At 46.6% G+C, this 25,584-nt stretch overlaps 1 pseudogene across 1 annotated transcript in view; it reads right to left on the bottom strand.

Annotated features, from left to right (window-relative positions):
• Positions 1 to 21,424: 21,424 nt before the first annotated feature.
• Positions 21,425 to 25,584, bottom strand: part of LOC147736988 (uncharacterized) — a 58,062-nt pseudogene continuing 53,902 nt past the window's right edge. Inside the window, exon 4 of the transcript XR_015308387.1 lies at positions 21,425 to 25,151. The product of XR_015308387.1 is annotated as an uncharacterized LOC147736988 (transcript). The remainder of the gene's footprint in view (positions 25,152 to 25,584) is intronic.

Here is a 25,584-nt window from a genome sequence, read left to right as displayed (position 1 = left end):
CTCGTGCAACAGGCTCTTCCACCTCAGAGCCTGAATCAGGCTCACTCCTCTTTATTGCATTTTCGAAAACCTTGATAACCTTAAACGGAAGACTGAATTTGGATCTGGGAGACCTGATCTTGACTCAGTCTCCCACGTCGACCACTGTTCTCTTCACAGCCCTCCTTTTATCATACAAGATCTGTATTTTTTTTCATCACCTCTTTCTCTCTTTCCAGTCCTCAATATTGCCCACTGTTAGACCTGGTAGCATTGGCATGAGACTCCCTTCCACTTCTAGTACTGCCATGTTGACTTGGTAAGTGCACCCACTGACCAGTCCCTAAACCTTCCCTTTTCAACATGGTAGCCACCCCTAAGGTAGGCCCTAGGGCAGGGTTCATTGTATGTGAGCACTGTGCCACTGCTATTCAGTGCCACAGTGCAAGTGCTCTCTATATTAATTTGATGTCATGGATAAATGACTCCATGATTGGCTTATTTGGTTTAAATGTCAGACCCTAGTACAGTGCACTGCGTGTGCCCAGGGCCTGTAAGTCAAATGCTGCTGGTGGGCTTGCAGCACCGATTGTGCCACCCACAGAAACAGCTTGTGTAAACTGTGTCTCAGGCCTGCCATTGCAGAGCCTGTATGCAGTCTAGTACTGCCATGTGGACTTGGTAAGTGCACCCACTCACAGATTTACGTTCATTATTTCTCACTGGGGTTCATTGGGCACATATACACAATAGTAAGCACAGTTATTTTGTCTCACTATCACTTGTGTCAACACTTTTTTTGTGGTTCTCGAAAAGGAGAACAAACACTGATTTTTCCTGTCTTTTCTTTACTTCTTACATACTCAGAGAGAGAGTTACAGATGATGAGAAGTGGGTAAGCTGGCGATTGTTAGTCAGCAACCCCGTTGGCGGTTCTACCATGAGGTACTCTCTCCCTTCTCTCACATTTTTTCACTGCTGGAAGGTGGGGAGTCTGGATGGTAGCAGTTGTTGTTTTTAGTGAGAGACTGTGACAAACAAGAGTAGTTGAACTGTACACACTCGAGGGAATTGAGAAGAGTATTGAAAACCCCGGATTTGTTATTTACGTTAGGACTAAGTGTCTTTTAGGGGAGGCCTTATGTTGTTTATAAAGTGCACCCACTGACCAGTCTCTAAACCGTCCCTTTTCTACATGTTAGCCACCCCTAAGGTAGGCCCTAGGGCAGGGTGCATTGTATGTGAAAGGTAGGACATGCACTGATGTGTGTGGCATGTCCTGGTAGTGAATTACAGCCAATTTTGTTTTTCACTACTGCAACGCTACCCGTCCCCATAGGCCAGAATGGGCAGTTTGGTTATAACACCTTATAATCTTAACTATCCCAGGGAAAATGGTAGAAAAACGAATTTAATATGCCTGAACTCAGAATGATAAAATACATCTTTTAGTGAAGTTGGTTTTAAACATTCTGTGTTTGAAACTACCACTTTTAGAAATAGGTATTTTCTTGCCTAACCATCTAAGCCTGCTTCTGCAAGGATGTGTATTCCATGTCTGGTCTGTGAGTGACAGGGGCTGAGGGGGCTCCAGGAGACATGGTGAGTCAGCACTGGGCTGAATAGACCTATCTGGGACGCTTTGCTGTGACTGCTTTGAGAGGACGCTGGGCTGCGAGGCTTTGTGTTTTAATCCGCCACCTCTCGCGGAACCCGCTGCGCGGGTCCCGCTTTGCTGGATTGCCAGCTCAACCACCTGGACTCCTGTGTGTTTCCTCCTGGGGTTTGCCGAGGGTAAGGCAGGGCTGCGAGCAGAGTGCTAGCGCCGGCCAGGGACTACCTGTCCCAGAAGCACCGGCGTTCGGATCAACTGCACCTAGGCTGCTCTCCCCGCCTGCCCCTCCCCTTTACCCATAGTCCTATAAATTTCTTAGGGTAACCCCGCTGTGCGGGAGCGACCGGGAGAAGCCCGGGACAAGGGCGGGACAGTCTGCGACAGTCCGCGACTGGCAGAGACTGGACTGGGCCAAGAACGCTGTCAAAAATACTAGTGAGGTAATCCGTTATTAACGGTAGTTCATGACATCTCAGTAATTACTGAAGGATATAAGGGGAGGTTTCACACATTTTTTATAGTAGCAGCTCCTGGAACATAGGCTTGTTGTACATCTTGGGCCATTGTGTGTATCCATAGTTGTTACCAGTATGTCTAAACAAAAACAAGATACACTACCTGCAAACACAATCGATAATTACTTATTTCAAGTGGTCACCAAGATTAATAACAATAGAAGGTCCTCTCTGGTACTGAGCCCAACCTCTAGCACCAATCCAATCGAACTAACCTCATTGATTCAGAAAATATTAGTGAAACATTGGTGCCCTCCCAAAATATGTCTGAGAGCCCAGCTGATAATGTGACTCCACCTACCACTTCTAGTAATACTGATGAGGTTGTTCAAGCTAGTGCTGACCCGGACTTACAAATTGTGGAGGATAACACCTTAACTCCGGTACCTGTCCCTGCGCCCAGGGTGACTAAAGGGCCCGCGAAGGGCCAACCCAGGCGCGGTGGACTTCGTTCTAGTAAGAATAGACCCGCAACCCCACCTCGGAAAAATAGTGCAGAGGACACAGGGGGTGAGGACGAAGGCACTATGCTATGGGATGAAGCCAATATTAAGAAACTATTGGGAATGTTTGATCAAAAAATGAGGGGCATAATAAAGCCACTCTTATCTAAGATTGACCATCTCACAGATAAGGTTAATAAGCTTGAGGGCCTCTTGTTGAATACTAATGAATGCTTGGGGGAACTGCCAAACAAGGTAATAGATAAAATAGAGCAAACAAATCTCAGGGAAGATGTAACTAGAGGAAATGGGGATACTCTGATCCAGACTCAACCACTCATCCCTACCCCTTGCTTGGCAACAAACAGCAACCTCCCTACAGACCCATTAATTAGTACCGAGACTAACGAAGATCCTCTTGTGGAATCTGGACCAATGAAATTAGTTGTTGAAGCTTCCCCATTGATCCTTGTCCTAGCTAATGTACCAATCTTGAAGTATGGACAGATAGAGTCTCCCCAATCACTCTTAAGTAAAGCCCTATACTGGCTAACTAACAATATGCATATCTCCAACTGGGGCAAACAAAAACTGTCAGATGAACTACTAACTGCCAGAAGGGTAAAATGGATAGGTAATAGCCCAAAAAGATTTGCAGGCGACTGTGTTGTACTTAATTTTAGAGGACCGGAAGTGTTGCCTGAAATTCTACCCAATCTTCTACCCCCACAACGTAGAACAGCGGAAATTACCCCTCTTACTCTTGACTTCTTCTATAGTAGGAGAGGTTTTATTGCTAAACCCAGTGTCCTGAGGACCAAATGGACCACAGTGTCACATAGAAGGGGTGGGGGTGAGAGCGGGGGCGGGGGCGGGGTTGGAGGTGCCCGAAGATGTGACTGGGGTATAAACCTCAAAAATAGATTCACCGCCCTATCAAACTTAAATGAGTGCGACTGACTCACTCATCAACATAATATGTTAGGACACCCGAACCCTGTGAAAATAGATAATGGTAACATTAGTAAGGAGGGTCCTTTAGTTCTGATACAGCTAGACAATAGTAAGCTCACATCTGATAGTAGGAAAAGTGTGGGGAGATTATTAAATTTGGAGGGGAATAGTAAACCAGCCCGGGGTAACGACAGTGATCCAACAATTGTATCGCACCTGAATGAAGCACGGGTTGGCTCCTTAAAATCGCTAGCCACAAATATCTCATCACAGATTCCAACTGTTAGCGTTCTCCCAAGATCAGTCCAAACAGGGTCTACAGGAGATAATCAATCACTGTCCTTCATTTCCTGGAACATTGCAGGGATAGCGAGCAAAGTCACATCACCTGACTGGTGTGCCTTCATTGACCTGTATGATATTATATTACTCCAAGAAACATGTTTATGTTTATGTTTATTAAAACTTTTATAGCGCGCTCTATTACCACGGGGTATCCTGGCGTGGTGAGTGATTTGACAGCAGGAGTGATGGATCAAAACCAGAACGATCTGTTAGAGAGGGGCATTGAACAGATGAGTCTTAAGTTCCTTCTTAAAAACAGTAATGGTTGGCGAGGCTCTAAGGAACAAGGGGAGGGCATTCCAAGCAGAAGCTGCCTTAACTGAAATAGATTGGCCTCCCAGACGGGCGTATTTGTATTTAGGAATGGTCAATTGGCATTGATTGGCCGATCGTAAGGCACGATTGGGAGTATAGAATGAAAACCTTTTCTGCAAATATGTCGGTCCCTGGCCATGAACTGCTCTGAATGCCAACACAAGAATTTTAAACAAAATTCGGTGTGGCACTGGGAGCCAATGCAGACTTTGTAAGTGGCTCCGCACACTCGACCTCCTGGGGAGAGAGAAAAGCAGACGTACTGCAGCGTTTTGTATCACCTGAAGGCGATGAACCATGTACGCAGGTAGGCCACTAAATAAGGCATTAGCGTAATCGAGCCGAGATAAAATCAGGGCTCGAAGAACAGTCTCCTTGGCTGCCCTGGGAAGAAGAGGGAAAAATCTTCTCAAGGCTCGCAAGGTACCAAAGCAAATGCCGGTCAATTTTTTTATATGATCCGAGAACTTCAGATCCTGACCGAACCAGACCCCCAAATTCTTGGCTGGGCCTCCCATCACACTAGGGCAGGGCAGGTCCGGGGGCCAAATCTGATCCTTGAAGTTGTCAGGAAAAAAGCCAAAGAACAGGACCTCGGACTTGTCTTCGTTGCACTTAAGTTGGACTTGTGCAAGCCACCGAAATACTTCCGACAGACAATACTGGACTGCTGATGGATCAGACACACCCTTAGGCCAGGTGAATAACAACTGAGTGTCATCTGCGTAGGCTATTATCTTGGCTCCCAGCTGTTCCGCCAGATAAAGTAGAGGGGTCATATAGACGTTAAACAATAGAGGGCTTAACGTAGAACCCTGCGGAACTCCAGTTGTCAGTCTCTTCGGGGCCGAAGAGTAGGGGGGCATCCAGACATGGTCACTAAGTCCTGTGCACCGGGTGGGGTACCTTAATTTTTTCATCCCTACAGTGGCAAATGGTAAAGGTAGACCTTCAGGTGGTATGCTGATCTGGATTCGTTAGTCATTGAATTGTACAATTAAACAAAAAATGCTTCCTACTGGGGATATCCTGTCAGTCATCATTAGATGGAACAATGGTGAAGGCCTAGCCCTTTTTAATATATACGCTAGGGGGGTTAAAGGGGGAAAGACCTCAGAAGTAATAAAGGTCCTTGAACAGGAGCTGGAATCCCTGCCCATAGAACAGTTTATTATCATGGGGGGGGGGATCTAAACACTACTTTCGAACCCCTGGGACAGGAGGATAAATTTCTCGCTGAGGAAGAGGACAGTAAATGGGGCATCCCCCAGCTTGAGATTGCTGCAGTCAAAAGATGGAGTACGGTGGCTATTCAGGTGAAGAGCCTCTGTCTAGCCGGGGGGCTTAGAGCTGCAAATGGTCGCACACTCTCTGACCGTGCTGGAAACAACACGTTTGATAATGGGCGGGCATGTAGTAGAATTGATTATTTCCTGATAGATATCAGGGCCTGGAATAAACTGATAGACATGTCCGTAGAGAAAAGAATGGAAAGCGATCATAATCCGCTGTGCATGGTCTTCAAGCCCTACATAGAGGAAAGGGAGGGAAGTCCAGAAGATGAAAGGGTGACCCTGGATTTAGTAAGTTCAAATAATCAGCGCCATCTAAAATGGGGAAAGCTAGTAGAGGATGAGGGGAAGCTAGACGAACTTAAGAAAGTAGTAGGAGAGGAAGTAAACCGCCTAAACTCTCTTTCACGTAACACCAACTTCCGAGACATTGTGATGGAGGCCCACACAAACTTTTTCTTACACTTCAAACATTCTTCTTAAAACCAGCAAATAGTAACAAGGGTAAAAAACACCAAAGTTGTCAGGGGTGGTATGACAAAAGCTGTAGACAGGCACGGCACAAACTTAGTAGAGCACTCAAATTGGGGAATGCTGCTGCTGTAAGAGAATGCAAATGCTACTTACCAGTATGCATCTGTTCTTGGCATGTAGGGCTGCTGACATTCATATCTGTGCATAGATCGCCGCCTAGTGTTGGGTCCGGATGATTGCACATTGTTGTCCTGGAAGAGTCTTCGAAGTATCACGAGATAGGTGGCTCCTCCCCTGGACTACAGTGCGCATGGGCATCGCCTCCATCCCCAGATTGTTTTTAGCCATTGGCAGAGATGGAGTGAAGTATGTGAGTGATGACCATGCTATGAGCATATATATATACATATGAATGAACACTGCAGCTGCTACAGGCGCCGGGGAGGAGGGTGGGCGATATGAATGTCAGCAGCCCTACATGCCAAGAACAGATGCATACTGGTAAGTAGCATTTGCAGTTCGAGGCATGTGGGCTGCTGAATTCATATCTGTGCATAGAATACATAGCAGTCCCTCCATTAGCGGCGGCCGCCCGTGCCAGCTGCAGCAGTCTGAAAAAGTGTCTTGAGAACAGCCTGACCAACAGCTGCCTGCTGTTTGGAGTGCACGTCTACACAGTAGTGTTTAGTGAAAGTATGTGTGGTAGACCATGTGGCTGCTCTACAGATATCTTCTAAGGGAATGTTACCTAGGAAAGCCATAGAGGCCCCCAACTTCCTGGTGGAGTGGGCCCTTGGTGGGATAGTGAGAGTGCGCTTAGCTTTAGCGTAGCAGATTTGAATGCATTTCACGATCCACCTAGCGATCCCCGCTTTGGAGATAGCGTTTCCCTTGTGGTGTGTGGCAAAAGCAACGAAAAGCTGCTTGGTTTTGCGAAAATCTTTTGTCCTGTCTACATAGTACATCAAGGCTCTCTTAACGTCAAGGGTGTGGAGCATCCGCTCCGCCAGCGTCTCTGGGTTCTGGAAAAACACCGGCAACTCAATTGTCTGGTTTATATGGAATTGAGATACAACCTTGGGTAAGAATTTAGGGTTAGTGCGGAGCACAACCCTGTTAGCATGTACCTGGAAGAAAGGTTCTTGGATGGTGAGCGCCTGCAGCTCGCTAACCCTCCGTAGCGATGTGATTGCTACTAAGAACGCAACCTTCCAAGTTAGAAACTGAAGCTCACAAGAGTGCAGTGGCTCGAAGGGAGGACCCATCAGTCTTGTAAGAACCACATTGAGGTTCCATTCTGGGGCTGGTGGTGTCCTTGGTGGAATGACTCTCTTCAGTCCTTCCAAAAAAGCCTTGATAGCAGGGACCTTAAAGAGCGACAGGTGTTGCCTATTCTGGAGGTATGCTGCCATAGCAGACAGGTGAATGCGGATGGAAGAGTACGCCAAATTGCATTGATACAGGTGGAACAGGTAACAAATGATGTTTTGAATGGAAGCATCTAGCGGGTCAATATTGTGGTTAACACAGTAGATGACAAACCTCTTCCATTTAGCCGCATAACAAGCTCTAGTAGTGGGCTTCCTTGCCTCTCGAATGATGTCCATGCAATCGGGAGGAAGATTGAGGTAGCAAAACTCTAGGACTTCAGGAGCCAGATCGCCAGGTTGAGCTGTTGCGGGTCTGGGTGCTGAATGTCGCCATGGCTCTGCGTCAGAAGGCTGGGAGTGAGATGAAGCCTTTGATGCGGTACCACGGAGAGTTCCAGAAACGTGGTGTACCATGGTTGGCGAGCCCACGTTGGAGCAACCAGGATGAGAGTCATCGAGTGCTGCCTGAGCTTGCGTGCCACCAGCGGTATCAGCGGTGCTGGGGGAAAAGCGTACGCAAATCTGCCTGACCAGTTCATCCCCATCGCATTGCCCTGTGACTGCGGGTGTGGGAACCTGGCGGCGAAGCCTTGGCATTTTGCGTTCTCCTTTGTGGCGAACAGGTCTATCTCTGGATGACCCCACTTTTGGAAGTACGGTTGGAGTACTGATGGATGTATCTCCCACTCGTGCATTTGATGGCTGTGCCTGCTGAGCAGATCCGCCATCTGATTGTCCTTGCCCGGGAGATGCTCTGCCATGAGGAAGATGTTCCTCTGAATGGCCCATTCCACATGCTCTGAGCCAGATGAGACAGCTGTGGAGAGTGTGTGCCTCCCTGCTTCTGAATGTAGTACATGGCCGTCATGTTGTCCGTCCGGATCAACACGACTTTGTTGCACAGATGTACTTTGAACGCCTTTAAGGCCATGAAGACTGCCATCAGTTCCAACACATTGATGTGCATCTTCCTTTGCTGTAGTGTCCATAGTCCCTGCACTGTGTACTGGAGTACATGAGCTCCCCATCCCTGGAGAGAGGCGTCCGTCGTCAGGATAATCTGTGGCACAGGCTCTTGGAATGGTCGGCCCTTGCAAAGGTTTTGTGGATTCCACCAATGCAGAGAGTTGTATGCCCGACCGCTCACCAACACTAGGTCTGTCAGTTGCCCATGAGCCTGAGTCCACTGACGTGCTAGGCACTCCTGAAGCGGACGCATATGTAGTCTCGCGTGCGGGACAATGGAGATGCAGGAGGCCATCATGCCTATCAACTGCATGAACACCTTCGCTGGAAGCGAGTGTTGGGGTCTGAATCGTTGGATCAGCGCCTGGATACTGGCGATTCTCACTGAATTTGGCTGCGCAGTGGCTGCCAGAGTGTTGATTGTCGCGCCCAGATACTGTCGCACGTGGGCGGGCTGGAGATGGGACTTTGGGTAGTTCAGAGAGAATCCCAGATCGTGCAGGAGATGAATGGTGCGTGACACATGGTCGACGCACTGTTGTTCTGTTTTTGCTTGAATGAGCCAGTCGTCCAGGTAGGGGTAGACGTGGACGTTCTGGCGACGGAGATGCGCCGCCACAGTCGCTAGGCACTTTGTAAATACCCTTGGCGCCGTGGTGACCCCGAACGGCAGAACCCTGAACTGGTAATGCTGGTCTTGAATCGTGAATCTGAGATACTTCCTGTGGGAAGGATGCAGGGGGATATGAAAATATGCATCTTTCAGATCCAGCGTAGCCAGGAAGTCCCCCTGCTGAAGCAGAGGGAGTACTTGCTGTAACGTGAGCATATGGAAGTGCTCCGAGAGAATGTACCAGTTGAGGGGCCTGAGGTCCAGGATGGGCCTGAGGGATCCGTCCTTTTTGGGGATTAGAAAATACAGGGAGTAAACCCCTGTTCCCCTTTCCTGCAATGGAACGAGCTCTATTGCCCCTTTTTGCAGCATGACTAGAACTTCCTGCTGCAACAAGGTCAAGTGCTCGCCGGACATAGGACGGCTCCTTGGGTGTATGTTTGGTGGAATGGAAGTAAGTTCCAGACAGTAACCGTACTGGATAAGAGACTTGACCCACCTGTCCGTGGTGATGGATTTCCACGCGGGCAGGAACTGCTGGAGTCTCCCCCCGACCGGTGTTGTATGGTCGGGGGGCAGTGACAAGACGTCACTGCTTGTTGGCGGTGGTGGACCTGGAGCTGTTGTTTCCACGTCCCCTGCCCTTGACGTTATTGCCTCTGTAGCCACCTCTACCCTTGTTGGTGTATGAGGTTTGGGTGTTACTTTTGTAATACTGCGTGGACTGCGATGCCTGACCCCTTGAGGTGCCTCTGGAATTGGAGCGGCGAAAGGAACCACTCCGAAACTGTTGAGACTGGAGGGCCCCCATAGTCTTGGCAGTGTCTGTATCTTTTTTCATTTTTTCCAGCGTCGCATCCACCTCAGGGCCAAACAGGTGGTCAGGATTAACTGTTTGGTTCAGTATTGTCGTTTGAATATCGGGCTTGAACCCTGAAATTCTAAGCCAAGCATGCCGTCTAAGCAACACACTGGTGTTGATTGCCCTGGAGGCTGTATCGGCCACATCCAGCGCACATTTTATGGATGCGTTTGTGATGAGCTTTCCTTCCTGAATCAGCATTTCTCCTGCCTCCTTGTACTGGTCAGGCAAGTGTTGCAGTAGTGATTCTAAGGTGTCATAATGAGCCCTATCATAGCGTGCAAGTAGGGCCTGTGTGTTTGAGATTCTCCAAATATTAGCTGCCTGTGCAGCAATTTGTTTCCCTGAGGCCTCGAAGATTTTGGACTCTTTGTCTGGGGGAGGAGCGTCACCAGTGGTCTGCGAGTTCGCCCTCTTCCGAGCGTTGGATACAACCAACGAGTCCAGTGGCAAGTGTCCCTTGATGTATGTTGGATCCGAGGGCGCTGCCTTATATTTTTTGTCAATGCGAGGGTTGATGACACGCGCCCGGGTGGGCTCCTTGAAGACCTCCGTTGCGTGTTTTAGCACCCCCTTAAGCATTGGCAGTGTTTTGACTGACTTTTCGGCTACTGAGAAAGTGTCAAATAAAAAGTCCACATCCACAGGGTCTGAGTGCAGCTCGACATCGTGGTTAGCCGCAGCTCTCTCGATCAGAGCGTTGAAGGCCGCCGAGTCCTCCGTCGGTGATGTCTTGGCCGCAAAAAGCTGCGTGTCCTGGCCCGACTGCGGGTCCTCTGGGTCGCCTCCGGCCGACCAAGGTTCGTGTTCCTCCTCCGGATCCGAGTACGCGGGGTAGTTGTACTCGACGTCCTCATCATCAGCATCGCCTGCGGTGGAACGCGTTGGCGAGTGTTGTAGGGCTTGTGGAGACATAGGCTCTATCGGGGCCGAAGACCCCGCAGAGTCCCTCTTATTCTTGAGGGGGATCCGAAAATGTTCCAACACCGGCTCCGTGGTGATTTTCCTCTTGAGGAGAGACAGTTTTCCAGTATTGGCGTCGATGATGACCTCCCGACGCTCCTCTTCAGCCAGTGGCTGGAGCCGAAGCTTCGACACCACCAAGGCTGCTTTTGGTGTCAAGACCTCCTTCGAGGGCCCGCCCTGTTTCGGCGCGAAAGCCTTCGGCGTCGACTTTGGCGGCAGGGTAAAGCGGATAGGCGTTTGCGCCTTCGCAGGCTTCGGCGTGTGCTTAGGCGCCACGTCGTCCGAATCGGGAACCACATCGGCCTTCCGTATCCACTGCAGGGATTCCGCTACCTTCTTCGTCAAGGCCGGAGAGGGCTTGACCGGCTCGAGCGATCTCCCCGAGTCGGGAGTCGGTTCGATGAAAGGCACCTTCTTCGGGGCCGACACCTCACGCGCCTTGTCTCCAAGGGCCGGCGCCGGCTGAGCCTGGGTTGCGGCGTCGCCCTGACGCTTCTTCGGAGCCGTCTTCGGGTCTTCGACCCCGACCGTCTTCGGCGCCGACGCAGCCGCGTCAGACAACTTCGCCTTCGGCGTCGACCCCGATGTTTTCGGGTCGGCCATTTTGGCGCGGCTCTTCAAGTCGGCCATTTTGAATTGTTTGGAAGTTGACGCCTCCAGAACCTTCTGCACCACCGCAACTTTCACTTTCGGTTTTGAAACCAAGGAAGCGTGACCCGATGGCTTCACTTTCGTTTTCTTGTACGGGAGTGTCGCCTTAGAAATGTCCGTGACCGGGCCCGGAGGCGGGGCTGCTGGACTTATAACAAGGTCTTGGGTAAGGCCCGAAGGCGATCCCTCGACCTGGGCCGCATGAAGGGGATTGACCCCCGAGTCTGGTTGGGGATGCTCCTCCTCCGAGCTATCCCCCACGGTGGCAATAGCCCGATCGTCGTCCCCTACCTCGTCGGCGACTTCGTTAAAGTCCTCATCACCTGCGTCGTAGGCATCCCCTTCGGACGCGGGACTAGAGTCCGAAACTTGTACGTCGTCGTCGTCTCCAACAGATTCTTCGAATATGTTGTCTGGTGGGGGCGCCGGGGTAGCCGATAACTTGGCCTGGAGTCTAGCGGCCCGACGAATCTTGAGAGTTTTCTTGCACCGGAATTTCGAACACGCCATGCAGCTGTCTTCGTCATGGTCCGGTGACAAGCATTTATTGCACACAGGGTGCACGTCGAGGTGTGGATATTTGGAGTTACACACCGGACACTTCTTGAACGGAGTCCGCTCCATAGCAGAAGTGTAGTGTAGGCCCGTCCGCGCCGAGAGCACGCGGAAGGGTAGCAAGAGTTCGGAGCTGAGAGTCAGACAAGAAACCTGAACGAAACTATACCGACGCTCAGCCTAAAGACCTTTTGGTCTCGAGTAGAAAAGTTGAACAACTATCGGTTCCGACAGAGGGAACCGAAACACATCCGAACCCAATGGCGGAAAACAACAATCTGGGGATGGAGGCGATGCCCATGCGCACTGTAGTCCAGGGGAGGAGCCACCTATCTCGTGATACTTCGAAGACTCTTCCAGGACAACAATGTGCAATCATCCGGACCCAACACTAGGCGGCGATCTATGCACAGATATGAATTCAGCAGCCCACATGCCTCGAACGCTAGGGACGTCTACAGATGTACACAAAAGCAAGCAAAGAAGCAGTGGGACGAGGAATTATGGTGCGAGCTTAAACTTGCATGTGCAGCCAAAGACTCAAAGGTATTTTGGTCTAAGGTAAAGTGGGGTAGGGGAGGGTCGGCTGCCTCTCCCCAAAACAATGTTGCCGTTGATGATTGGTTAGAATTTTTTAAACCACAATATGCTCGTAACCAATCGCTAGCTTGTGAAGCCCTGCCACCAACTGTTTATTTCAAGTGCAATGTATTTAATGAAGAGGATGTAAGTCTTGCCCGTGACTGTGTAACGGGGGGAAGAGCGCCTGGCATGGATGGTATACCGGCAGTTGTTTACTTAAATGATAGAAATGCATGGTGTAAATACTTTTTTTGGCTTGCCAATGCTTTGGCAATGGGTGGTGAAGTTCCCCTGTCCTGGAAAGGAGCGGAAATTATACCTGTTTTTAAAAAAGGGGATAAATCCCTTCCCTGTAACTATAGACCAATCAGTCTAATAGATTCTGCCCAGAAACTGATGGGTCGTATGGTTCAGAATAAGCTTCAAGTATGGATTGATGAAAATAATATTCTGTCTCCATACCAAGCAGGGTTCCGTCCTTTGACAAGCTCTATAGACCAGGTTTTTTATTTTATTGATTTGTATTGGAGGAATGTCACCCTAAAAAATGGTCCTTTGTATGCTGTCTTTGTGGACCTAAAGTCAGCTTTTGACTTGGTCCCTAGGGACAAGCTTTGGAAAGTCTTAGCCGACGCAGGGATTAGCCAGGAACTCATCACGCTCATTATTCGATTGCATGAAAATAACTATGCCAAAATTAGATGGGGGTCGCAGGGAGAAGTAACTGAGCCCTTCCCGGTAGAGCGCGGGGTGAGGCAAGGTTGCGTACTAGTGCCCACACTGTTCTCGATATACATAAATGGCATAGTAGACTTTCTGAGAATGTCCCCCTCTGATGCCCCAATAATAGCTGGCTCGCGTGTTCCCGTCCTTATGTTTGCGGACGACACGCTTATTTTATCACGCACACCATGCGGTCTCCAAAAGGCGGTAAATAAATTCGGGGAGTTCTGTGACTTGCGAGGTTTAGAATTAAACACTAGCAAGACAAAGTTTATGTGCATGAACTGCCGGACACTATTTAAGGGTACAATTACCTATAAAGGTACACCCCTTGAGCAAGTAGATGCTTTTACCTACCTTGGAATAACTATTCAGGGGAACATGAAATGGAAGACTCACACTGATACTGCAGTACTAAAGTTTAGTCAAATAGCAGGAGCATTACTATTAAAACATAGAGCTTCTCTAACTAAACCGATAAATTGTGTGCTTGAGATCTATCAAATGAAAGCAATAGGTGCCAGTTTATACGGTTCAGAGTTATGGGGATTTAGTAACCTAGTAAACCTGACTACAGTAGAAAATAAGTTTCTTAGGGGTTTGGTAGGGGTGCCGCAAAGTATGCCTACTATTCCCCTAAAACTGGATCTTGGTAGGAAAAATATTGCGGACCTAGCAAGGTTGCGTACACTGTTATATTGGAGGCGGTTAATGGTGACCCCGGAGCTAGCCCACTATGCCACAGCGTTGACTGATGTGGAATCATTTGACCAGTTTCATAAAATAGCCTGGTTGAAAGAACTACGAGGGTTATTGACAGAGCTAAAACTAGACCACCTGTGGGGTAACCAAGATGTGTCTTGTTTTCCCTCAAAGACCGAGCTAAAACAGATGTATTTTGAGATGGTGAATTTTAAAACTTTTACCAAAGGTACTAGCTGTTTGATGTCGAGGCGTTTTTTGGACTTAAAAATGTCTCCTCTGTGTGAAGTATATTGGAACTTGATTGAGAAGCCCCATGACGGAAAACTATACTTTCAGTTTAGAGTTGGATCGCTCCCAGTTAACGTGTTTAAAAAGAAATGGTCTACATCTTGGGATGAGCATTGTTACCACTGCAAAGATAAAGTTGAGCATGTCTCCCATATATTGTTTTGTTTTCCTTTATATGCAAACCCACGGCATAAATGGATAAGACCTGTCTGCCTCAATATGGGGACACGTAACCAAGCGACGGCACTTAGAATTCTGGAGACGGATTGTTCCCCATTGTTCGTAATTGCTGTTGCAAAGTTCTTGTCCTGGGCTTGGGTGATCCGAACACGCACTTTACTAGGAAAAATGCCGTGATGTATTGTAATGATGACTATATTTTTAATAGAGTTCTTATTTGTGAGTAAAGATCAATGTTGACCTTAATAAAAAAAAGCATATGTATTCGACTTATAAATGTTTAATTCTTGTTTTAATTCTTTTGTATGTAGATTAGTATTTATTGTATAGTGATAGGGTGAAATTGCTTTTATGACTGATGTCGAATAAAGCTTTGAAATTTGAATTTGACCTATCTGCATGTAGAGTGGTGAGAGGAGTAGCACCTGGGCCTGAATAGGGCTGTGCCTGCCTTCCACAATGCTGGCTCCACCTCCTGTGGTGTGTCTGTTGACCCTGGCCCACCCTGACAAAGGAAGAAGTTGTGCACTGGCAGGATGCACCCAGAACTGGTTTAGACTAGGTACATACACTCTCTACCTTCAGAGACAAAGGATTTGTGTGTATAAAAAGGGGGACCCAGACCCCAGAACTTTAGATCACTTCTGGGAATCAAGGAGAAGAACAAGAGAATCAGCAGGAGTTTTTGACTACCCCTATACCAGTGCGTTGTTTGCTGGGGATGACCTGCAGTGGTTTCTTTATTTCCAAGGAAAGGAGAAAAGACTTTTATTGAAACTTTCATCATCTTGCAGAAAATCTGCAAGGGCTTGAATTTGAGCATGCCTCCTGTCTGAAGTCTCAGGGATACAAATACTTCACCCCATATGCTTGCCTGCATCTGGAACTTGCTTTTCTGGCTGCTACAGAAAGAAATTGCAAAACTGACGCCGGCGAGCAAAGCCATAATCTGCATCGAAGCCGTGAGCGCTGCTCTGACTTACAACGTAGACCCGACGCCGGCTGCCGTGCCTTATCGACACCAACAAGCGACATCGTAACCTGCCACAAGCCCTGAGCGCTGCTCCAACTTTGTAAATGTAAATGTAAATTGATACTTGTATAGCGCGCTACTCACCCGCAAGGGTCTCAAGGCGCTTGTACGAATACCGCTGTGGAACCCATCATGGCTCTCCCTGTGAGGCGTCCACTCCTGGGCACCCCCAAGGTGGAGGCCAGGCATCCTTAGCGTTGTGGGGGCCGTTGTGGAGATTAAGCAAGCTATTGCCCAGAGTTGCAGAGTGGGACTCCATGATTGGAATAGGCACGAGGCGAGAATTAGCAGGTCCGTGGAATTTTGAGCCCAAGACCCGCCGAGGCGGAGAATTGAACCCTGTTCCCGGCCAGACCTCTGCATCAGGGTCTGCCGCTCTAACCATTTGACGTAGGCCCGAAGCCAGCTGCTATGCCGCATCGCCTCCAAAGCCGACATCATTGTGGAGCCGATCCTCGAAGTGGGTGGTCAAGAATCCATCGACATCGTGACATTGTACGGAACTGTGGTTTCGGCGCTATCGTAAGGAACCAACGCCTCCCCTGCTTTGTGCAAGCATCAACGACCTGACGCGTCGCCTCCCCTGAAGCACGCCAACTACGCTGAGAGCTGTCTTTGTTTTCGCTTGTCCAAGGTACTGTTCTTTGTGGGTCTGTTTTGACTAAGTGCTCGAAGCCACGCATCTCACGGTCGGCGCCGTACTTTGGGATTTCTTTGACCTCGATGTCGTGATAACTTCAGTTGGGGTTTTCTGTTGCTAAAAACTGCGTTTAAGTAAATAACCTATTTTTGAGCTACTTCTACCATCTTATTTCTGCTTACAGTATTGTGGATTTTTGTCGTTTGAGTCTTGTGTTAAGTCTATATTAAGAATACTTATTTTTATAAAACCTGTGTGGTGTACATCTGTAGTGTTTTCCCTGTATTACTGTAAGTGTTCACAAATGCTTCACACACTGCCTCTGAGATAAACCTTACTGCTCGTGCCAAGCTACCACAGGTTTGAGCAGGGGTTATTTTAGGAGTGTCGCCCCCTTATTCTGACTAGAATCAAGGGTCCCTATTTGGACAAAGGTGCAAGCCATTGCCGACTAGAGACCCCCAGTTCTAAAACCCACCTTTTCATCCACTAAGGTTCCTTTAATCATTACCCACAACAGAGTGACCTCCATGTTGGGGACCCTTCCTTTAAATAAACAAAAGGGAGTTTCACCAGTGGACGAACAAGAAGTGAACCTATACTCGCTAACCTACTTCCTCATGGCCAACTCCCAACTTTCACCACAGACAACAGCTTGTTGCAGAGTCTCTTTAACAACCTTGACAAACCTTTCCACCACACCATTGCTTTGTGGATGGTACAGGGACGCCTTCTTATGCTTGATCCCCCTGGAACTCAGAAACTCTTCCATGACTAAGGTTGTGAACTGAACACCATTGTCTGACAAGAGTGTTAACTGGAAACCCTCACGTTCAAATAACTCTTCTAGAAACTCAATCACTTCACCAGACTCAACGGAATTAACCACCTTTGATATCAGGCCAATGGGAAAACATATCCATACACACGATCAAATAGAGATCCTGAGTCTTCAACTTCACAGGTCCCAAAATATCTATGAAAGTGTCCACCACGGACCAGTAGCCTGTTCCCTAATAACCATGGGTTGAGTCCTGCAATTCAATATCCTGTCATAACACGCACATTCACGCACCAACCTCTCTACATGTACATCCATGGCAGACCACCAATATTCTTACCTGATACTTTGCTTTGTCTTGGCAATACCTATGTGCGAGGTGTGAGCACTCTTTACTAGCTTATCATTTAGAGCAAGGGGTGCAACCAACTTACTACCACACACGAGGAGACCATCCTCCCCCGCCAGATCTTCCCTAACTTGCCAAAAGCCTTTGAGGACCTCCTCATAGTCCTTCTTCTCACACTAACCACCTTTGATCATGGTGAGGACTTTCTGCAAGTCTAAACCGATCATGTGATGTTCCCTCCACTCTCTCTCTGAAATCAACCCTTCGCTAATCACACACATATTAATTCCTTCCTCCAATTATTCACCTCCAAACCTCTCAACATCATCTGTCATTTCATACTCCACACCACCAGTCTTGACAGACAGTGTGCCAGAACTGTAGAGTCACAACCCACTTCCGTATCCCTTGGGAGACAGAGTCAATGCCTTTCTTGGAGAAGACCTCCCTAAGAGGTTTGTGACCAGTACGAATTCTGAACCTTTTCCCCCACAAATCCTTTCTCAGCTTGCGCACTGCCCAGGAAACCCCCAGAGCTTCTTTCTCCACAACAGAACAGTTGCATTCAGCACCCCTCAAGGGCCTAGAGAGGAACATAATCGTTTTAACCTCCCCATCAACCTTTTGCAAAATAACTGCTCCTAACCCCTTTGAGCTGGCATCAGTGATGAGATAAGATTCCTTTGTGGGGTCAAAACTTCCTAGACAAGGTGCTTCATTCAGATGTTTCTTAATGCACTCAAACTCTTCCTCACAGCCCTTGGACCAAACAAGTATGCCTCCCTCCTTTAGAAGAGACCTCAAACAAGAGGTTTTCCCTGCAAAGTTCGGAACGAACTTGTGATAAAATTCAGCCATGCTGAGAAACTTTACAAACTCTTCTTTGTTCAAAGGGTTGTGCAAATTACAAATGGTGCTTAGGTTTGATGCCTGCAGCGGACACTAAATGCCCAAGGTACTCTAATTCTTTGACATCAAATTTGCACTGGTCAGCAATAAGGGTGAGGTCAGCATCACATAACTTCTTCAATACTGACCTCAGCCTCCCATTATGATCCTCAAGATCCACACCAAAGATGAGCACATCATCTGGGTACACCTTGAAACCCTGAAGGCTTCCAAGAATGCCCTTCATCGCCCTCTGAAAAACTGAGGCCGCAGAAATCAGTCGAAAGGCATTCTTAGAAACCTAAAGGTACCAGAGGGTGTTACCCAGGAGGTAAGGTCCTGGGAAGAGGAGTAAATGCTCTGAATGTTCTGAAGAGGAGTGAAGGCCGGCCTGGTGATAGGCGGAGATCAAGTCCAAGGAAAAAAATGCCTTGCCCACTCAAGAGAACACAGCATTTTAGTTATGTGGGTGAAAGCATAATGATCAACAATAACTGCTTTGTTGAGCTCCCTCAAGCTCACACAGAGCCTTGCCTCCCCATTGGCTTTGCGGGCCATAACAACAGGAGAGACCCACAACGTTGCTTCAACTTCTTGAATGATAAACTTGGCTAAGAGATTGCCTAATTCAACTTTCATGCTCTCCCTTACTTACAGAGGTGCATTTCTGACCTTAGCTGTTTTTGGAACAGCGTTAGATTTGACCTTTATCCCTTGTACATAGTTTTTGAAACAAACACAGTTCACCAGCAAAGACCTCAAGGAATTCCTTGATCCAGTCTCGATTAGCATTACTAACAACCCTAACTGGTGGTAATTCTTATAGGCAGACAGATCTCATTGGGATAAAGGCAGATATGTAGATCACGTTGATGGAAGCAACTTACAACTTATAAGCTAGTCCCGCTTCATCGAGACATAGATTTTACCAGGGATGACTTTGAAGTCAATTGTGCCCCAGAAATAACCCAGCAACTCAATAGTCACCATACCTTAACCTTTTGGTCTAATGTCTGGCTTCAACAGGGTGAGTTTGCCCAGCAGATTACACTCATAAAATGTTTTGGGGACTAGCGGTATCTTGGCCCCAAAGTCGAAGAGCATGCTCACTAGAGCATCACTGATCAAAACTAGCTCCTGAGGGCCATCTCTAGCATTCCCTGTGACAGGGAGAACATTGATTCCTTCTAAATCTTCTTCATAAAGATAAACTTCCCTGACTTTTTTATGCTCGTGGCCCGTTCTGCAGCTCTTTGAGACGTGACCTTTTCTCTCACAAGTTTTGCACATGGCCTTCCAACCTGGGCAGTCTTTAACCCGTTGACTGTGGCGCGAATTTCACCGCTGTGCGGGCATATTAATGAGTGGGTGCAGTTCGGACAGCCCCTAGTCGTCCTCCGCATATGCCCACTGTGATGTTAGGGGGCCGTCCGACGCACGCAACAGGTTAAAGCTGGCCATATGGCCAGAGTTGCCACACCTGAAGAACTTCCTCTGAAAATTCTTTGTGTTAAAGGGCTTTGAAGTGGTGCTCAATTTGGGTTTAACAAATCTATCCACCACCACCTTGACATTAATGTTCTCCTTTTTATCACCTGTACTGTCTTTGCGTATAATATCAACACACACTTTTGAATGCCCATGACTTTTGGCAATGGTCAGCACTTCTTGAAGAGATGGTGTGTCTTTTTACCACAGGGCATGTCTTGTTTTGTCGAGGGTGCATCCTAACATGAACTAATCTCTTAAGCGATCCTCTAAAGCGGCACCAAAATTGCACGTGGAAGCCAATTTGCGCAAGGTAGTTATGTACTGTTCGACCGACTCATCCTGCCTTTGCATCCTTCTCCCGAAGTGATATTGTTCAAGGATTGTATTCACTTTGGGGAGGTGGTGCAAGTCCAACTTTTTGAAGCAGATCTCGTATTCATTAAGAGTGTCGGAGTCACTATCAGAGAGTTCAGGAAGGTGTTCAAAGAATTCTTGTCCCTCAGAGCCCAAACAATGCATTAACAATGAGGCTTTCCTCTCTGCGATTAAGTGCCACAGACACGAGCATAATGTGTGGAAACCTTCTTCCATGAGAGAGGAGGAACTTCTGGAGATGTCAACAAGAAGGGAGGGGCAGTGACATTTTGCATGATGTACGAGCTATGTTTTCACCTAGTTACTTCTTAAGGGTGATCTTCAGTGATCTGCGTACAGTGCACAATATCCACAAACCTTATAAACTGTGCGCATCAGCGGAACTGCGTGAAACTTCACCAATTAAAATTTAGGCCAATGTGCACAATGCCAGAAACTATATTTGCTGTGAGCATCAGTAGAACGATCAGCCCGATTACTGATGGCACATATTTATTCAGGGAGGAGTCACTTTAGTTTGGTGCACAATTCCATGTGTAGATGTGAGTCTGGTGGTGCCTGATAACTGAAAGGCACACATTTGTTTACATACAATTTCATATATGTCTGATTTATTATTCCTATTACAGCGCCTTCTACCTTGAGAAGGCCCATCTGAGACCAGTGTGTGGACAAAACCCATGCCGACAAATCGAGGACAAAGGGATTGGAACATGGTCTAGGAACACTTACAACAAATCCTACATCAAACCTCACATTTAACTGATGGAGAGCTATGAGCGACCTGAAGCGTAATACTGAGAAAAAGTAACCTGGAGAATTGCTGCAAATTAAAGTAAATTAAAAAAACTAATAAAGAACTACATAACCACAGCTGTGGGACCTCGAAGCCGATTGTTTCTCAATAAAGCCCTAGTTTGTGATTACCTTACAGTGCTCACATTATCATCCGCGCTAGAAGAGATGGGAGCCTGGGGTGTCTGGTCACAGAAGCTCATTTACATACAAAGGGGGTGACAGCCTGTTCACAACGCACAGCACAACTTGCTTACGTAAAATGCTAGTACACAGAACAGGGTAAAGTCTTGTGTTGCTTTTTTTCATTTTCTTTAATATATCCTGCACCACGCTCTCTTCTTCTCTTTCTCTCATTTCAATTCATCATAAATTACTCAATTTCACTATTGCTTTATCAGCACGGCACAAGTCGGGGGGTAGCCACAGTTTAAGGGGACCCCCCACTATTATCTAGAAACAGGACTCAGTTCCACCTAGATCCTTAGTCTGCAACTGGTAATTGTTACTTTGTGCCCCAGCACTGCAGACACAGGCCTCTGAGTGTTTGTTTGTGTGAGTGGCGCAAGAGAGAGACAGAGAACTTGACAAAATTAGCCTTCTATTGCTTAATACATTGTAAATGTGAAACACTTTGGGGCTTAGGGGCTGGATAAAGAATAATGTCAGGAAAAAAGCGCAAATTAAAAGCAAATTTTATTTATTCACTGAAAACTGTTTAAAAATTTAATTTCCAAGTTCCACATATCCGTTTAAAAATATTTACACTTTCAGTCATTTCCAAATTTAGTTACAAACTAAAAGTGGGAAAAACACATGATGTATAAAAACTGAAACCAAAAACTTACTTTTACATTATTTTATGTTTCTTATCTTTTGTTTTTAAAACAGGCTGTCAACCTTTCACATGAACATTATTATAAGGGCCTGACATCACTTCTTGTGATGTCACTACATGTGACGTCTCTGTGATTTGCATATGATAATGGGCTCCTTCACTATTTTTCTTACTTGTGCCCTGTTTATTGGCATGACATGGGTCTATGGGTGTTAAAAATAAACATATAAATTCACAGGTGTTCAGCCCGTTTCTCTGGTGATGTCACACTTTGGCATGTATTCGGCTGCTTCTTCTATTTTTAGGTGAGTACAAATAACGTTCTGTTCCCCCTCCTTCCATTTCTCTCTTTTTCTCCCCCTGTCTTTGTCTCTCTCGCTCTCTTTATCTCTCCCCCTCTCTATCTCCCACACACTCCTGTTAGCTTTAGCTTCATGAATGTCACTGCCACTTCTGGCATTCATATGACAAATCCTTCAGAACAAGGGACAATCAGTGTGGAAGACGAGTTGCTGGGAGTGCAACTGATTGTCCTGGCACATATATGCTTTTGATGTGGGATTTCGCTATTTCACCACATCGCCAAGTCGGAGAGGAGTCACGGGTCGCACTTAGTAATAAGGCGCGAGGCACGAGCTGATCCATCAACCGATAACAGTGTGTAAAAGATGCACCAAACGTTACTTAAAAACAAGGTATGTGCTCTTTTATATCTGAAAATAGGTTATTTCTTGAACACCTGTGCTTCGCTTTAGTTCATTACATATACTGCAGTGGCATTTGTTAATAGTAATACATGCATTTTACCAATGAAGCTTCCATCTCCAGAGCCCTGACAACATGTCCACTCTGGGTGTGTTGGGTTAATAGGTTTTATCACTAATCCGACAAGTTAGCTGAAAATACCGCTATTAGTCCCAGAATTGTTCAGTGTTGCTTTTACAGGTAGTGTGGTCAGGTGTGATTGAATGTTTTTCTTTGTATCTCTTCTTCACCAAATGAAAATCAACAATGTTTCTTTTAATCCACATTGTGCTTGTCTCCCACTGTGTATCCTGGTACATCATGTCACTTTGCTATGTGTACGGAAGTGAACAATCATTGGAAACAAACACTTTTATAATTCTGCAAATACTGTTATCTGTTTTTCTTCTTTACTGCTATTCAGGTCTTCTATCATTGGTATTTCAATGTCCTACATAATTTGAATTTGATCTTTTTCCGTAATTCATTCCTCTCACAATAACTGCACTGTTCTGCTCTTGTCTATGTCCTTAGACGGGTCAATATTATTTTTGATGTTCTTAAATTCTTTCCGGAATCTCTGCATCTCTAGGATTATTTCCATGTGAGTTAAATGAAGGAGTGTATTCACTGAGGGCTGTGTGGGATTGAAAATTGACAAAAGCCCTTCACACTTTCAGTGCCGTTTTATGTTTTCCCCCTGTGTGTTCGCTGATGACTTTGTAGCTCTAATCGTCGACTAAAGCTCTTCCCACATTCATTGCACTTGAGTGGCTTTCCCCCTGTGTGTGTTCGCTGATGTCTTTGTAGGTGTGATAACTGACTAAAGCACTTTGCACATTCACTGCACTTGAATGGTTTTTCCCCTGTGTGTGTTCGCTGATGTCTTGGTAGTACTGATAATTGACTAAAGCTCTTCCCACATTCACTGCACTTGAATGGTTTTTCTCCTGTGTGAGTTCGCTGATGATCCTTTAATGCTGTAGAGAAGCGAAAACTACTGTCACATTCACTACAATGATAGGGTTTTTCCCCTGTGTGTGTTCGCTGATGATTTTGAAGGTGTGATAACCAACTAAAGCACTTTGCACATTTACTGCACTTGAATGGTTTTTCCCCTGTGTGTATTCGATGATGTGTTTAAAGGCTTGATAACTGATTAAAGCACTTCCCACATTCACTGCACTTGAATGGCTTTTCCCCTGTGTGTATTCGATGATGTGTTTGAAGGCTTGATAACTGATTAAAGCACTTCCCACATTCACTGCACTTGAATGGCTTTTCCCCTGTGTGGTTTCGCTGGTGTCTTTGTAGTTCTGATAACCTTCTAAAGCTCTTGACACATTCACTGCACTTGAATGGTTTTTGTCCTGTGTGTGTTCGCTGATGATCCTTTAATGCTGTAGAGCAGCGAAAACTACTGTCACATTCACTACAATGATAGGGTGTTTCCCCTGTGTGTGTTCGCTGATGTCTTTGAAGGTTTGATAACCAACTAAAGCTCTTCCCACATTCACTGCACTTGAATGGTTTTTCCCCTGTGTGTGTTCGCTGATGACTTTGGAGGTCTGATAATTGACTAAAGCTCTTCACACATTCACTGCATTGAAAAGGTTTTTCCCCTGTGTGTGTTCGCTGATGTCTTTGAAGGTTTGATAACTTACTAAAGCTCTTGACACATTCACTGCACTTGAATGGTTTTTCCCCTGTGTGTGTTCGCTGATGATACTTTAATGCTGTAGAGCAGCGAAAACTACTGTCACATTCACTACAATTATAGGGTTTTTCCCCTGTGTGTGTTAGCTGATGACTTTTTAGTTTTGATAATTGACAAAAGCTCTTCCCACATTCATTGCACTTGAATGGCTTTTCCCCTGCGTGTGTTCGCTGGTGTCTTTGTAGTTCTGATAACCTTCTAAAGCTCTTGACACATTCACTGCACTTGAATGGTTTTTGTCCTGTGTAGGTTTGCTGATGAAGCTTGAGAAGTGATGTCAAACTAAAGCTCTTGCTGCATGTGTATGATTCTTCTTTCTTGGTTAGTGTCTGTGGGTCGGGTATATATTTGTTTATATCCCATGACTGCATTTCCTGATGGGCCGACATGGCTTATAAAGCACTTGTGTTTTTCTCACACACTTTATATGTGTGCAGTATTTTGCATGTTTTATTTCTGTTTTAACAAAAAAATGCTATAGCCACCAAATATTTACCACACTCCTAATACGTAGAAGGTGTCTTTGTAGGTGATTGTGCCTTTAGATTGGATTATGGCTATGCACGATTGCGGGTAAAGATGTATCTTCCTTCTGACCGGTGCAAATTAGGACAGTCTATTGTATTGTAGATAAAAGAACTCCTCTTTCCTTTACCCATCAGTTGTCTGGCTCCGCTCTGTTGTGCTCTTCTCTGGTTACTGTGGTTTGTCAGGAAAGAGTTTACAATTCTCCTCGAGCACGGAATGATGGCCTGTCATCATTTTATAAAATAGAGCACTGTGGTAATCACATCATACCGATCCGATGATCAAAGCTGGTGTTGAACACTTGTTTATACAGGAGGTGGTTTGTTATTGTTGTTGCCTTAATTTTCCTAAGGTCATTTCTTCGTCTTGTAGTGTGGAGGTGCACAGCTCAGACTCTTACAATCACTGAACTGCCCTTGATACTTCATCCGGGATCTGTCAGTTTGTGTGCAGGTTCCTCTGTCGCCGACTGCGCTGGTGTTTTTCTGAATACTGTAGCTCATTATTTCTGCTATTATTGAAGATTTACAGCATTCGCTTCATTATTGATGGTCATTTCACACATTCAAGGCTTGTTTTCTGTTGGATGTAAAGATATTTAAAATTACTAAATTGAAACATAATGGAAAGAGAATTCACAATGTTTAACTGGTTGTAAAAGACATTTTGGGGGAGATTTACGAAATCTCCACACAATGCAGCGCAGCCCTCCCCCCCCCCCCCCCCCCGAGGCTGCGCTGCGTGGCGCGACAGGAAGGGAACTGGAGAGCAACATATTTTCAAAGATATGGCTCTCTCCTTCCCTTTCCCTTGCGTCGGCACTGATTACAGAGGGCCTGCGCCATGCACACACCTTGGCACCAGAGCGCTAGGGTGTGTGTGTGTGAGCCCAGCATCGGTTTTGTATGGGAAGGACACCGTTCCTGTACAAAATACTATGTCAGACACGAGGGAAAGCTTTTCCCACTTTGTATGCATGTTGCGCAGTGCAGCACGCATGCAAAGTCAGAAA

Source organism: Lissotriton vulgaris, chromosome 1_1 (assembly GCF_964263255.1).
Source record: "Lissotriton vulgaris chromosome 1_1, aLisVul1.2, whole genome shotgun sequence".
NCBI classification, from domain to species: domain Eukaryota; kingdom Metazoa; phylum Chordata; class Amphibia; order Caudata; family Salamandridae; genus Lissotriton; species Lissotriton vulgaris.
The sequence above is the reverse complement of the archived record's forward strand: the minus strand, read 5'-3'. Positions and strand labels throughout refer to the sequence as shown.